This window comes from Amblyraja radiata, chromosome 35, assembly GCF_010909765.2.
Source record: "Amblyraja radiata isolate CabotCenter1 chromosome 35, sAmbRad1.1.pri, whole genome shotgun sequence".
Classification (NCBI taxonomy): domain Eukaryota; kingdom Metazoa; phylum Chordata; class Chondrichthyes; order Rajiformes; family Rajidae; genus Amblyraja; species Amblyraja radiata.
Window position 1 is genome coordinate 22,388,715 of NC_045990.1, and position 10,975 is coordinate 22,399,689.

Consider the following 10,975-nt stretch of genomic DNA (forward strand, 5'->3'; position numbering starts at 1 on the left):
TTGACTTCCCTAGTGAGCCACGGCCGTCCCTTACTCCTCTTGGAATCTTTCTTCCTCTTTGGAATGAACTGATCCTGCACCTTCTATATTATTCTCCGAATATACCTGCCATTGTTGCTCCACTGTCATCCCTGCAAGGGTATCTTTCCAGTCAACTTTGGCCAGCTCCTCCCTCATGGCTCCATAGTCCCCTTTGTTCAACTGTAATACTGACACCTCCGATTTACCCTTCCCCCTCTCAAATTGTAGATTAAACTGTACCGTATTATGGTCACTGCCTCCTATTGGCTCCTTTACCTCAAGTTCCCCTATCAAATCCGGTTCATTATACAACACTAACTCCAGAATTGCCTTCTCCCTGGCTGGCTCCAATACAAGCTGCTCTAAGAATCCATCAGAGAGGCACTCCACAGACTCACTTCCTTGGGGTCCAATACCGACCTGATTTTCCCAGTCTACCTGCATGTTGAATGCTCCATAGCAGTACCTTTACGACATGCCAATTTTAACTCTTGATTCAACTTGCACCCTATATCCAGGCTACTGTTTGGGGACTGTAGATAACTCCCGTTAGGCTCCTTTTACCCTTACAATTCATCAGTTCTATCCATACTGAATCTACATCTCCTGATTCTATGTCACCCCTCGCAAGGGACTGAATTTCATTCCTCACCAACAAAGCTACCCCACCCCCTCTGCCCAACTGTCTGTCTTTTCAATAGGAGGTATACCCTTGAATAATCAGTTCCAGCCCTGGTCCTCTTGCAGCCATGTCTCTGTATTCCCACATCATACTTGTCAATTTCTAACTGAGCCTCAAGCTTGTCCACTTAATTTCTTATACGTTGTACATTCACATACAACACTTCAACTTCGGTATTCACCTCCCCTCTCACTCCGCTCACAATTGGCCCTGGCCGTACTCTCTTATCCCTTCTCGAACTTTATTTCCCATTAATTCGGGAATCGTTTGTAACTTTTCCTGTACTCAATTTCCCTTCAACTCCATCTTTATACTCCCAATTTGTCAATCCCTCCCCCCCCCCCACTATTTAGTTTAAGCCCATACGTGTAGCACTGACTGCCAGGACGTTGGTCTCCTCCAATTAAGGTGTAACCCGTCCATTTTGTACAGGTCACCTCTACCCCAGAACAGTGGTCTATAAAGCTAAAGCCTTGCTCCCTGCACCAGCCGCTCAGCCACACATTCAGACCCCCTATCTCCCTGTTCCTGTCCTCACTAGCACGAGGTACTGGAAGCAATGCAGAAATAACCAACTTAGAAGTCCTACTTTTCAGTCTTCTTCCTAACTCTGTAAACTCGCGTTACAGAACCTCCTTCCTCATCTTCCCAATGTCGTTTGTGCCCACGTGCACAACTACTGCCGGATGTTCACCTTCTCTCTCAAGGAATCTACGGAATTCGGTTTGTGATATCTTGAACCCTAGCACCAGGCAGGCTACAGACCATCCTCACGTCTCGGCTGCTGCTACAGAATCTCCAGTCCGTACCTCAGACAATGGAGTCACCCACCATTATGGCTCTGCCCGACGTTAGTCAAGTCTCATCGCTAGGATTGAAGCCACCAACCTGTCTGCCGCTCGGACTGGAAGCGTTGTCTCCCCCGACAGTTCCTAATGCCCACTTAGGAAACCTGAACGGAAACCTCTGGAGACTTTGCGCCGCACCCAAGGTTCTCGTGCGGTTCCCGGAGGTTTTTGTCAGTCTCCCTAATGGTCAAAAGTGGTTTCCACTTCTTCTATGCTCCGCCGATTATTTCAAAAAATTCAAAACCGGCCGCAACTAAAAATAGGTTGCCGTTTTAAAAATCGGTAATTTTTTAGTCAAAGCCAATTGCGATGCTAGTTGACGGTGGTTGCCGGAGGTTGCAGGTAGTGGAAGGTAAGATCTCCCTGGTGAAATAAAACTGGGTGAAAAAAAGGTCTTACCTTTCATTAGGCACAGCCGCCTGGGTCTCCTGCACTCCACTGTTACTCCCCTTTCTCACAGTCACACACCTTCACTCTTCCTGAATCCTGGGCGTGACCACCTCACTGTAGGTCCTGTCTAGTTAATTCTCGTTTTCCTGTGAACCTGGCCACACTTGCCACAGTTGTAGCAGACAGTGGCTCCATCCGTGTCCCTGGCCTGCCTCTTCCTCACCGACTTCCAGCCAAATCTAGCTCTGGCTGCTCCTGCTCTTCCACCTTCTCGGTAATGCTTGGATCGGGCTTTTGCCGTGCTTTTTAAATCTACTTTCCCTCTGACTCACCGAAGTCCAGCCAATACTAGCTCTGGCTTCTCCTGGCTTCTTCTGCTCTCCCACCTTCAGGGTAACCACGGGCAGGGCGTCAATACTGAGAATGGCGAGATCCCACATTATGGAGAGATAGACCGGGAAGACGGAAGCAGAAGGAAAACAACATTGGATTCCGGGGAATGTTGAACGGGGACGGGGTGCGGTCAGAATGGCCCTGATGCTGGATCTTTCTCTGGGTGAACAAACTCCCTCAGTTCAGGGGCTGACTCTCTGATTGTTGTTTCAGTTCCGGTGGATGGAACATTCCGGAGACTGTCGTTCCAGTGAATCACTGCTCCGGGAAGTACCCTGGCTGGTTAGACGGTAGGATCAGAGTTTACAACAGATGGTCCCAGTTATTGTTAGGGAGGGTCAGACTGACGACCTAGATCTCTCCAGAGGGCCCCTCCTACGGATCCCATCCGCCCGCTGTCCCTGCTCCAGATCAGAACCGGAGCAGTTTCAGTGGAGGAGCAGCACCCAGGGAGTTGGGCCCGTCTCAGGACACCCACCGTTCAGCAACGAGGCGGAGAAATTAAATACACACAACATTTAGTACAAATGTGTTAATGATGTGTGAATGAAATGTTTGTGATGTTTGTGGCTAAAATTATTGCAATCTAGTGACATTTCAGATGAGGCTGAACTACAAAATACATACTGTAATTAGTGATGTCACACGCCACGGAAATGGGCCGACCATGATGTCCCATCTGAGCTACTAATTCGGCCCCTGTCCCTCTAAACATTTCATGTTCGCTCATCACCAGCTGTCAGCACCATCGGGCCGGGGGGGGGGGGGGCTTGTGTTTCCAGTCCAGACCCTGGTACCCTAGGATGTCAGCACCAGGAGCCGGTCTCAGGGAGCACGGGCTGCTGTGGGGAGTGTGGGTGGGGAGGGTGAGGGCAGCAGCTCACCGCTGACTGAGGCAGGGCAGACCCGACCGTGGCTTGTGATCACTGCCTTACACTGGCTCCACATTCACATTCCCCACCGCACTGTGGCACCGGGTACATTTTACAATGTTTATAATCCTCATTCCAGGTCGCCATCCCAGCATGGGGGACGGAGAGGTGACCAGGATAGTCTGTTTCACCAAGGATAAAAAGCTCTGTGAGAAACATCAGGAGATCAGGGTGAAGAAATGCACCGGTTACTTTGTGTATCAGCTGTGGCCGTCACACCACAGTGACGCCGTGTATTGTACAGGTAGGTCCCCGTTCCCCAGTCACACTCCTGAACTTCCACCCTCACCCTGGCTTAGTCCCCACACCGTGGTCCAGCTAAGTCCCCTACACCGCCCCCCCCCCTCACTCTGCAAGCCCCTCACTCATCGACCTATCTCTCCCCTCCCCCCCCCCCCTCGCTCCAGCATCGGAACTTCCCTTCTCTCTCCCATCCTCCGTTGGGACGTTCCCATACAACTTGCCGGGTTCACAGTGTATCCCCTGTGTGATGGAGAAGTGCGAGTGAAGGGAGTCGGTGTCACTGTTAGGACTGAGCAGAGACAATATGGGCTGTGGAAGGAATTTCACATTTCACAGTCCCTGGAGTACGTTGAGGACGCGTCCAGTAGAACAGATGAGAGAACCAGTGGCTGGGCTGTTGGGGGATTTTCAGAAAGTATTTAGTACATTCCTGCACAAGAGGCTGGTCAACAAGGTCAGAGCACATGGAATTGTTCACACACTAACATGGATTGAAAATTGGCTTTTGGACAGAGAGCAACAGGTGGGAATAAGCAGAGCAGATTTAATATGGTTCCACAGGAGATTAGTGGGCAACATTAGGGCACATGGTATTGGGGGTAGAGTGCTGACATGGATGAAAAATTGGTTGGCAGACAAGAAACCAAGAGTAGAGATTAACGGGTCCCTTTCAGAATGGCAGGCAGTGACTAATTTATCCGCAGAGAGTGGTGAATCTCTGGAACTCCCTGCCACAGAGGGTAGTCGAGGCCAGTTCATTGGCTATATTTAAGAGGGAGTTAGATGTGGCCCTTGTGGCTAAGGGGATCAGAGGGTATGGAGAGAAGGCAGGTACGGGATACTGAGTTGGATGATCAGCCATGATCATATTGAATGGCGGTGCAGGCTCGAAGGGCCGAATGGCCTACTCCTGCACCTAATTTCTATGTTTCTATGTTTCTAATGGGTACTGCAAGGCTCGGTGCTGGGACCGCAGCCATTTACAATATACATCGATGATTTGAATGAAGGTATTCAAAGTAACATTAGCAAATTTGCAGATGACACAAAGCTGGGTGGCAGTGGGAACTGTGAGGAAGATGCTATGAGAATGCACGATGACTTGGACAGGTTGGGGGAGTGGGCAGATACATGGCAGATGAAGTTTAATGCGGATAAATGTGAGATTACCCACTTTGGTATCAAAAACATGAAGGCAGATTACTATCTAAATGTCGTCAAGTTGAGATAAAGGGAAGTACAACGGGATCTGGGGGTCCCTGTTCATCAGTCTATGAAAGTAAGATTGCAGGTACCACAGGCAGTGAAGAAAGCGAATGGCATGTTGGTATTTATAACAAGAAAAGTCGAGGATAGGAGCAAAGAGGTCCTTCTGCAGTTGTACAGAGCCCTGGTGACTCCACACCTGGAGTATTGTGTGCAGTTTTGGTCACCTATTTTGAGGAAGGACATACTTGCTATTGAGGGAGTGCAGTGTAGGTTTCTAAGGTTAATTACTGGGTTGGTGGTAGTGTCATATGCTGAGAGAATAGAGTGGCTGGATGTACACTCTGGAGTTTAGAAGGATGAGAGTAGATACTATTGAAACATATATGATTGTTATGGGTATGGACACGCTAGAGGCAGGAAACATGTTCCCGATGTTGGGGGAGTCCAGAACCATGGGCCACAGTTTAAGAATAAGGGGTAAGCCATTTAGAACAGACGAGGAAACACTTTTTCTCACCGAGATTTCTCATGGATTTAAGAGCGAGTTAGATAGAGTTCTAGGGGCTAGTGGAGTCAAGGGATATGGGGAGAAGGCAAGCACGGGTTATTGTTCGGGGACGATCAGCCATGATTACAATGAATGGCGGTGCTGGCTTGAAGGGCCGAATGGCCTACTGCACCTATTGTCTATTGTCTATCATTCTCAGGTTGGCAGCAGTGACGTGTGGGTACAAGATGGCTCAGTGCTTGGGCCCCGGTGAGTCAGTCTGTATCAATAATAGGGCTGTCTCACAGGAGGAGCTGACCCACGAGGTACCCCGAGTGAAAGACTCGTGCTTGTGTACGAGATTCCAAGTGTATGATCAAGAGTTTAACTGAGTTCCCACCGGTATGACAAGTTTGCCGTTTACTTGTCATTTCTGCGATGTTCCAAGTTCGTCTCCCGAGTTACTCGTTTTAATAAGCAACAGTGATGTTTTAATTAGCAACAGTTAAAGAATACCTCTCCATCCTGTGACTTTGTTTTAAAGATAGAATTCAGCGCGGCCGCATCTATTGATGTGACCTACAAAGGAAAAATGCGCACCATCAAGTGCCAGAGCAGTTATACTTATGATTTGTTTGTAACACACGGGTTTGATAAGTTTTAATTGAATTTCCTGCCATGTCTACACACTGCGGGGAGACGGGAGATGAAATCTTTGAATGTGGACGGATGTGCACATCAGATTGTTGGGAGACGGAGCTCAGGGTTCGCCTTTTGAGCTGCTTTGGTGCCCAGGCGTGAGTTGAGGTGGAGAGAGGTTTGGGGGGGGGGGGGGGGGGGGGCTTCACTAATCTGTCTGGGGTGACATGGCTCTTAGGGTTAGGCTGGGATAATTCTCTGCGGGATGATCTTAGTGCGGGAGACAAGTGTAGGAGAGGTGTACTGACTGTGTGGGCAGACACTTTGGAAGTGATTGCCCACCAGTCTCAAAAGCCACTGTGTCTCCCTGTCCCTGGGATAGCAGGGGGGCGATCAAACAGCACAATACCCCCACGCCAACACGAAGGGCAACGATCCCAAGGCTTTAGCGTCAGGGACAGCGGGCAGGCAAAAATCACCTGCCATAGTATAGAAGTTGGGATGTAATGTTATAATTGTACAAGGAATTGGTGAGGCCAATTCTGGAGTATGGTGTACAATTTTGGTCGCCTAATTATAGGAAGGATGTCAACAAAATAGAGAGAGTACAGAGGAGATTTACTAGCATGGTGCCTGGGTTTCAGCAACTAAGTTACAGAGAAAGGTTGAACAAGTTAGGGCTTTATTCTTTGGGGCGCAAAATTGTTAAGGGGGGACTTGATAGAGGTCTTTAAAATGATGAGAGGGATAGACAGAGTTGACGTGGATAAGCTTTTCCCACTGAGAGTAGGGAAGATTCAAACAAGGGGACATGACTTGAGAATTAAGGGACAGAAGTTTAGGGGTAACATGAGGGGGCACTTCTTCACTCAGAACGTGGTGGCTGTGTGGAATGAGCTTCCAGTGAAGGTGGTGGAGGCAGGTTCGTTTTTATTATTTAAAAATAAATTGGATAGTTATATGGACGGGAAAGGAATGGAGGGTTAAGATCTGACCGCAGGTATATGGGACTAGGGGAGAATACGTGTTCGGCGCGGACTAGAAGGGTCGAGATGGCCTGTTTCCGTGCTGTAATTGTTATATGGTTATATGGATATAACGCGAGAGAGATCATGCACTGTTGTAGGTCTCCTTTGCTCGTCGGTGTTTCTGTCTGTCTCCACACATTTTTGGCCCTATCAGTCACCACCCCCACCTACACCCCTCTGCTTCCCAGCCATGTGTGTGACCCCTTCCCTCCCCTCTCACGCTCCCCGCCCATTGCACCGGGCGCGGGGGCTTTGCACTGTCTTCACGTCGGCGATGCCAGCAAGAAAGTGCCAGTCTCCCCGGGGCAGTCGCTCCCTTCAGTTTCCCAGGGGGTCGGGACGGGACTGGAGTTGGGAGGGAAAGGTGGGGGGTGGGGTGGGGGCGGGGATAGGTGGGTTAGGTGATCAGGAGTGTGGGGTTGTTTGCAGTTGCAGAGGGAAGGGGCAAGGGCGGTACAGTTCCCAGTCTCAGCTCCTGTCCAGGGGGGTAGCCGGAGACGTCAGGACCAGCGGGACACCGACCCCCAGGCCCACCAGGCCCACTGCAAGCACGGAGAACCCAGAGACCCACAGCCAGCAGCAACTCCAGCCCAGCCCCGCTCCAACTACAGAGGAACCCGCCCCCCGATGGGCAGCTACGGCGACAAGTGGCAGTTCGCCCACAGCCCGAGCTGCGCCCCCTCATCCGCCACCCCAAGAACAAGACATACCATGCACACGACCAGCGTCTGCCCCTACGGTACCCGCTGCCATTTCATCCAACCGGCAGCTGCAGGAGCTCGGTGTCGGACTGAGGGGAGGGGGTGGAGGTGAAGGACTGCAGGCTCACACATTACTCATGACAGGATAGATATTACTATTATTTAATAACAGGAACATTTTACAATGAAATGCAGAAAATATTAAAGAGCCAGCATGCCTGCTGACTCCCACCCTCTGGGGGATAGCAGCGGGCACACCATGAGCCGCCGCCAACCAAGCCACCCGTCCACGTCCACGTCCACACGCTCGGTGGAACAGGAGCGGAGACTGGGAACTGTACCGCCCTTGCCCCCTCCCTCTGCAACTGCAAACACCCCCACTCTCCTGCTCACCTAATCCACCCCCCCCCCCCCGGCCTTTCCCTCCCAACTCCAGTCCCGTCCCGACCCCCTGGGAAACTGAAGGGAGCGACAATCAACTGGGGGGGGGGGTCAGGTTAAACAGCTGTGCATGGAGCCCGCCACCAGAGTCGTGTATGACTGCCTGGGTAGCCTGAGGATGGCAGATGCACCCTGTCTGTGGAGTGGCCGCGGAGAGACTGCGGGGGGAGTACCTCACTCTGACTGTGATAGGGAGAGACAGAGGCGCGCGCACACACACACACACACACACACACACACACACACACACACACACACACACACACACACACACACACACACACACACACACACACACACATCCACACCTGTGTGTGTGTGTGTGTGTGTGTGTGTAGGGGAGAGAGACACAGAGACAGTGTGGACCTCTGACTGTGTAGGAAGGAGAGAGGGGGAGGGAGACAGAGAGAGAGGCACAGAGGCAGTGTGATGTACTTCGACATGACTGGGGGAAGCGAAAGAGCGCACAGGACCTAGGTCTATCTGTGTGTGTGGGAGGGTCTTATTGTGTGTGGGGGGAGAAAGAGAGAGGTGGGGGGAGACGTACATACACACACAAAGCAGAGTTTTACTGTGTATGTGGGAGACAGAGATGGACTGAGCACAGTACCTTGGTCTTACTGTGTGTGGGAAAGGGGGAGAAAGAGAAGTACACTCACAGAGGCAGAGTCTCTCAGCTTGTGTGAGAGGGATGGAGAGAGAGACACGCACACACAAGGTGGATGTGAAATTTCACCTGCTTGTTTCAGTGACAGCACCCGCCGCCAGTAAATGAAGACACCGCCATCTTCCCCCCCCCCTCCCCTCTCCCCGGACTCTCCACCCTCTTTTACCCACCCCTTCCCCACTGTGCCTCAGAGCCGGGTTTGATGCCACAGACCTGACTGCTGCTGCCCTCCCCTGGCCGCTCACCCCCCCCAACAGTATCCAAAGGGACAAACCTGTTGTCGAGGGGAATGGCCACAGGAGATTCCTGCACTTTCTCACTACTCCCTTTCCTGGTGATCACCCGTCTACTTTCTGCCCCTACCTGAGGCGTGACCACCTCACTGTGACTCCTATCTGTGACATCCTCAGTGTCCCGGATGATGCTGAGGTTATCCAGCTACTGCTCCAGTTCCCTAACACCATCTGTAAGCTGGACACATCTCCCACAGGTATAGTCCTCAGCAACACTGAAGGATTCCCTGAATCCCCACATCCTGCAGGAGGAGCACTAACTGCCATCATTACTGCACGAGACCACGGAGAGTGTATATTAGAAAATTAACCACAAACCAGACCTTATCCCGCTGTCACCCTGTACGCCGAAGCCTCTCAAGCCAAAGCCTCGCACTTACCATCCACACGGCACTTGCAAGTAAACACGGCCGCTCCGTACAGGCCCCTCCACTTGTATCTACCTTCCCTTTATACACCCACTAAGGAGCAATCACTCGGGATGCTATGTGTTTTCAGCTTCTCCAACTGAAACTCACATCTCATTAACTATGGGGCCTCTGTAACCAGATGGCCTATTTAAATGTCCCTCTCTTCTACAGATAGTCAGTGTTCCCTAAGGACTGAGATACAACGTGATATCTTCCATTGACACTTCAGTCTCTCACTATCCACAGTGAATTTAGTTTAGTTTATTGTCACATGTACCAAGGTACAGTGAATAGCATTGTGTTGTGTGCTATCAAGTTAGCGGAAAGCTTATACATGATTTCAATCAAGCCGTCCACAGTGTACAAACACAGGATAAAGGGAATAATGTTTACTGCATGATAAAGTCCAGCAAAGTCCAATTATAGATCGTACGAGGGTCTCCAATGAGATAGATGGGAGGTCATTACCACTCAATAATTGGTGATAGGATGATTCAGTTGCCTGATAACAGCTGGGAAGAAACTGTCTCTGAATCTGGAGGTGTGCGTTTTCACACTTCTATACATCTTGCCTGAAGGGAGAGGGGAGAAAAGGTAGTGTCCGTGAGTGAAGGTACACAAAGGAAGTGTCCGTGAGTGAGACTGGGTCATTGATTATGCTGGTGGCCTTGCCAAGCAGTATGAAGTGTAGATGGAATCAATGGAAGGGAGGTTGGTTTGCATGATGGTCTGGGTGCCTCCACAATTCTCTGCAATGTCTTGCAGACTTGGATGGAACTGTTCCCAAACTAAGCTTTGATGAATCTGGATCAAATGCTTTCTGTGGTGCATCTGTTGAAGTTGGCAAGACTTAGGGACATGTCGAACTTCCTTACTTCTGAGGAAGTAGAGACGTTTGTGTGCTTTCCTGTCCATTGCATTGATATGGGTGGTCCAGGACAAGTTGCTGGTGATATTTACTCCTAGGAATTTGAACCTTTCAACCATCTCTACTTCGGTTCCCTCAATGTATGTGAACCGCTTTGCTTCATAAGTTTATTGGTTTCTGAATGCCGAATACGGCTATTTGGCCAATCAGGTCCACTCCGCCACTCAATCATGGTTGATCTAACTTTCCCTCTCAACCACATTCTCCTGCATTCTCCCCAAAGGTTATGAGGTTCTCAATCTCCTTCCTGTACTCCGTCTCGTTATTAATTGATATCTGGCCCACAATGGTGGTGCCGTCTCCGAATTTGCAAATTGAGATGGATTTGTATTTGCCTGAACAGTGTTGGGTCCACTGTTGTTTGTCATGTACATCAATGATCTGGATGATGGTGTGGTAAATTGGATTAGTAAGTATGCAGATGATACTAAGATAGGTGGGGTTGTGGATAATGAAGTAGATTTACAAAGTCTACAGAGAGAATTATGCCGGTTGGAAGAGTGGTCAGAAAGATGGCAGATGGAGTTTAATGCTGATAAGTGTGAGGTGCTACATCTTGTCAGGACAAATCAAAATAGGACGTACATGGTAAATGGTAGGGAATTGAAGAATGCAGGTGAACGGGGGGATCTGGGAATAACTGTGCACAGTTCCCTGAAAGTG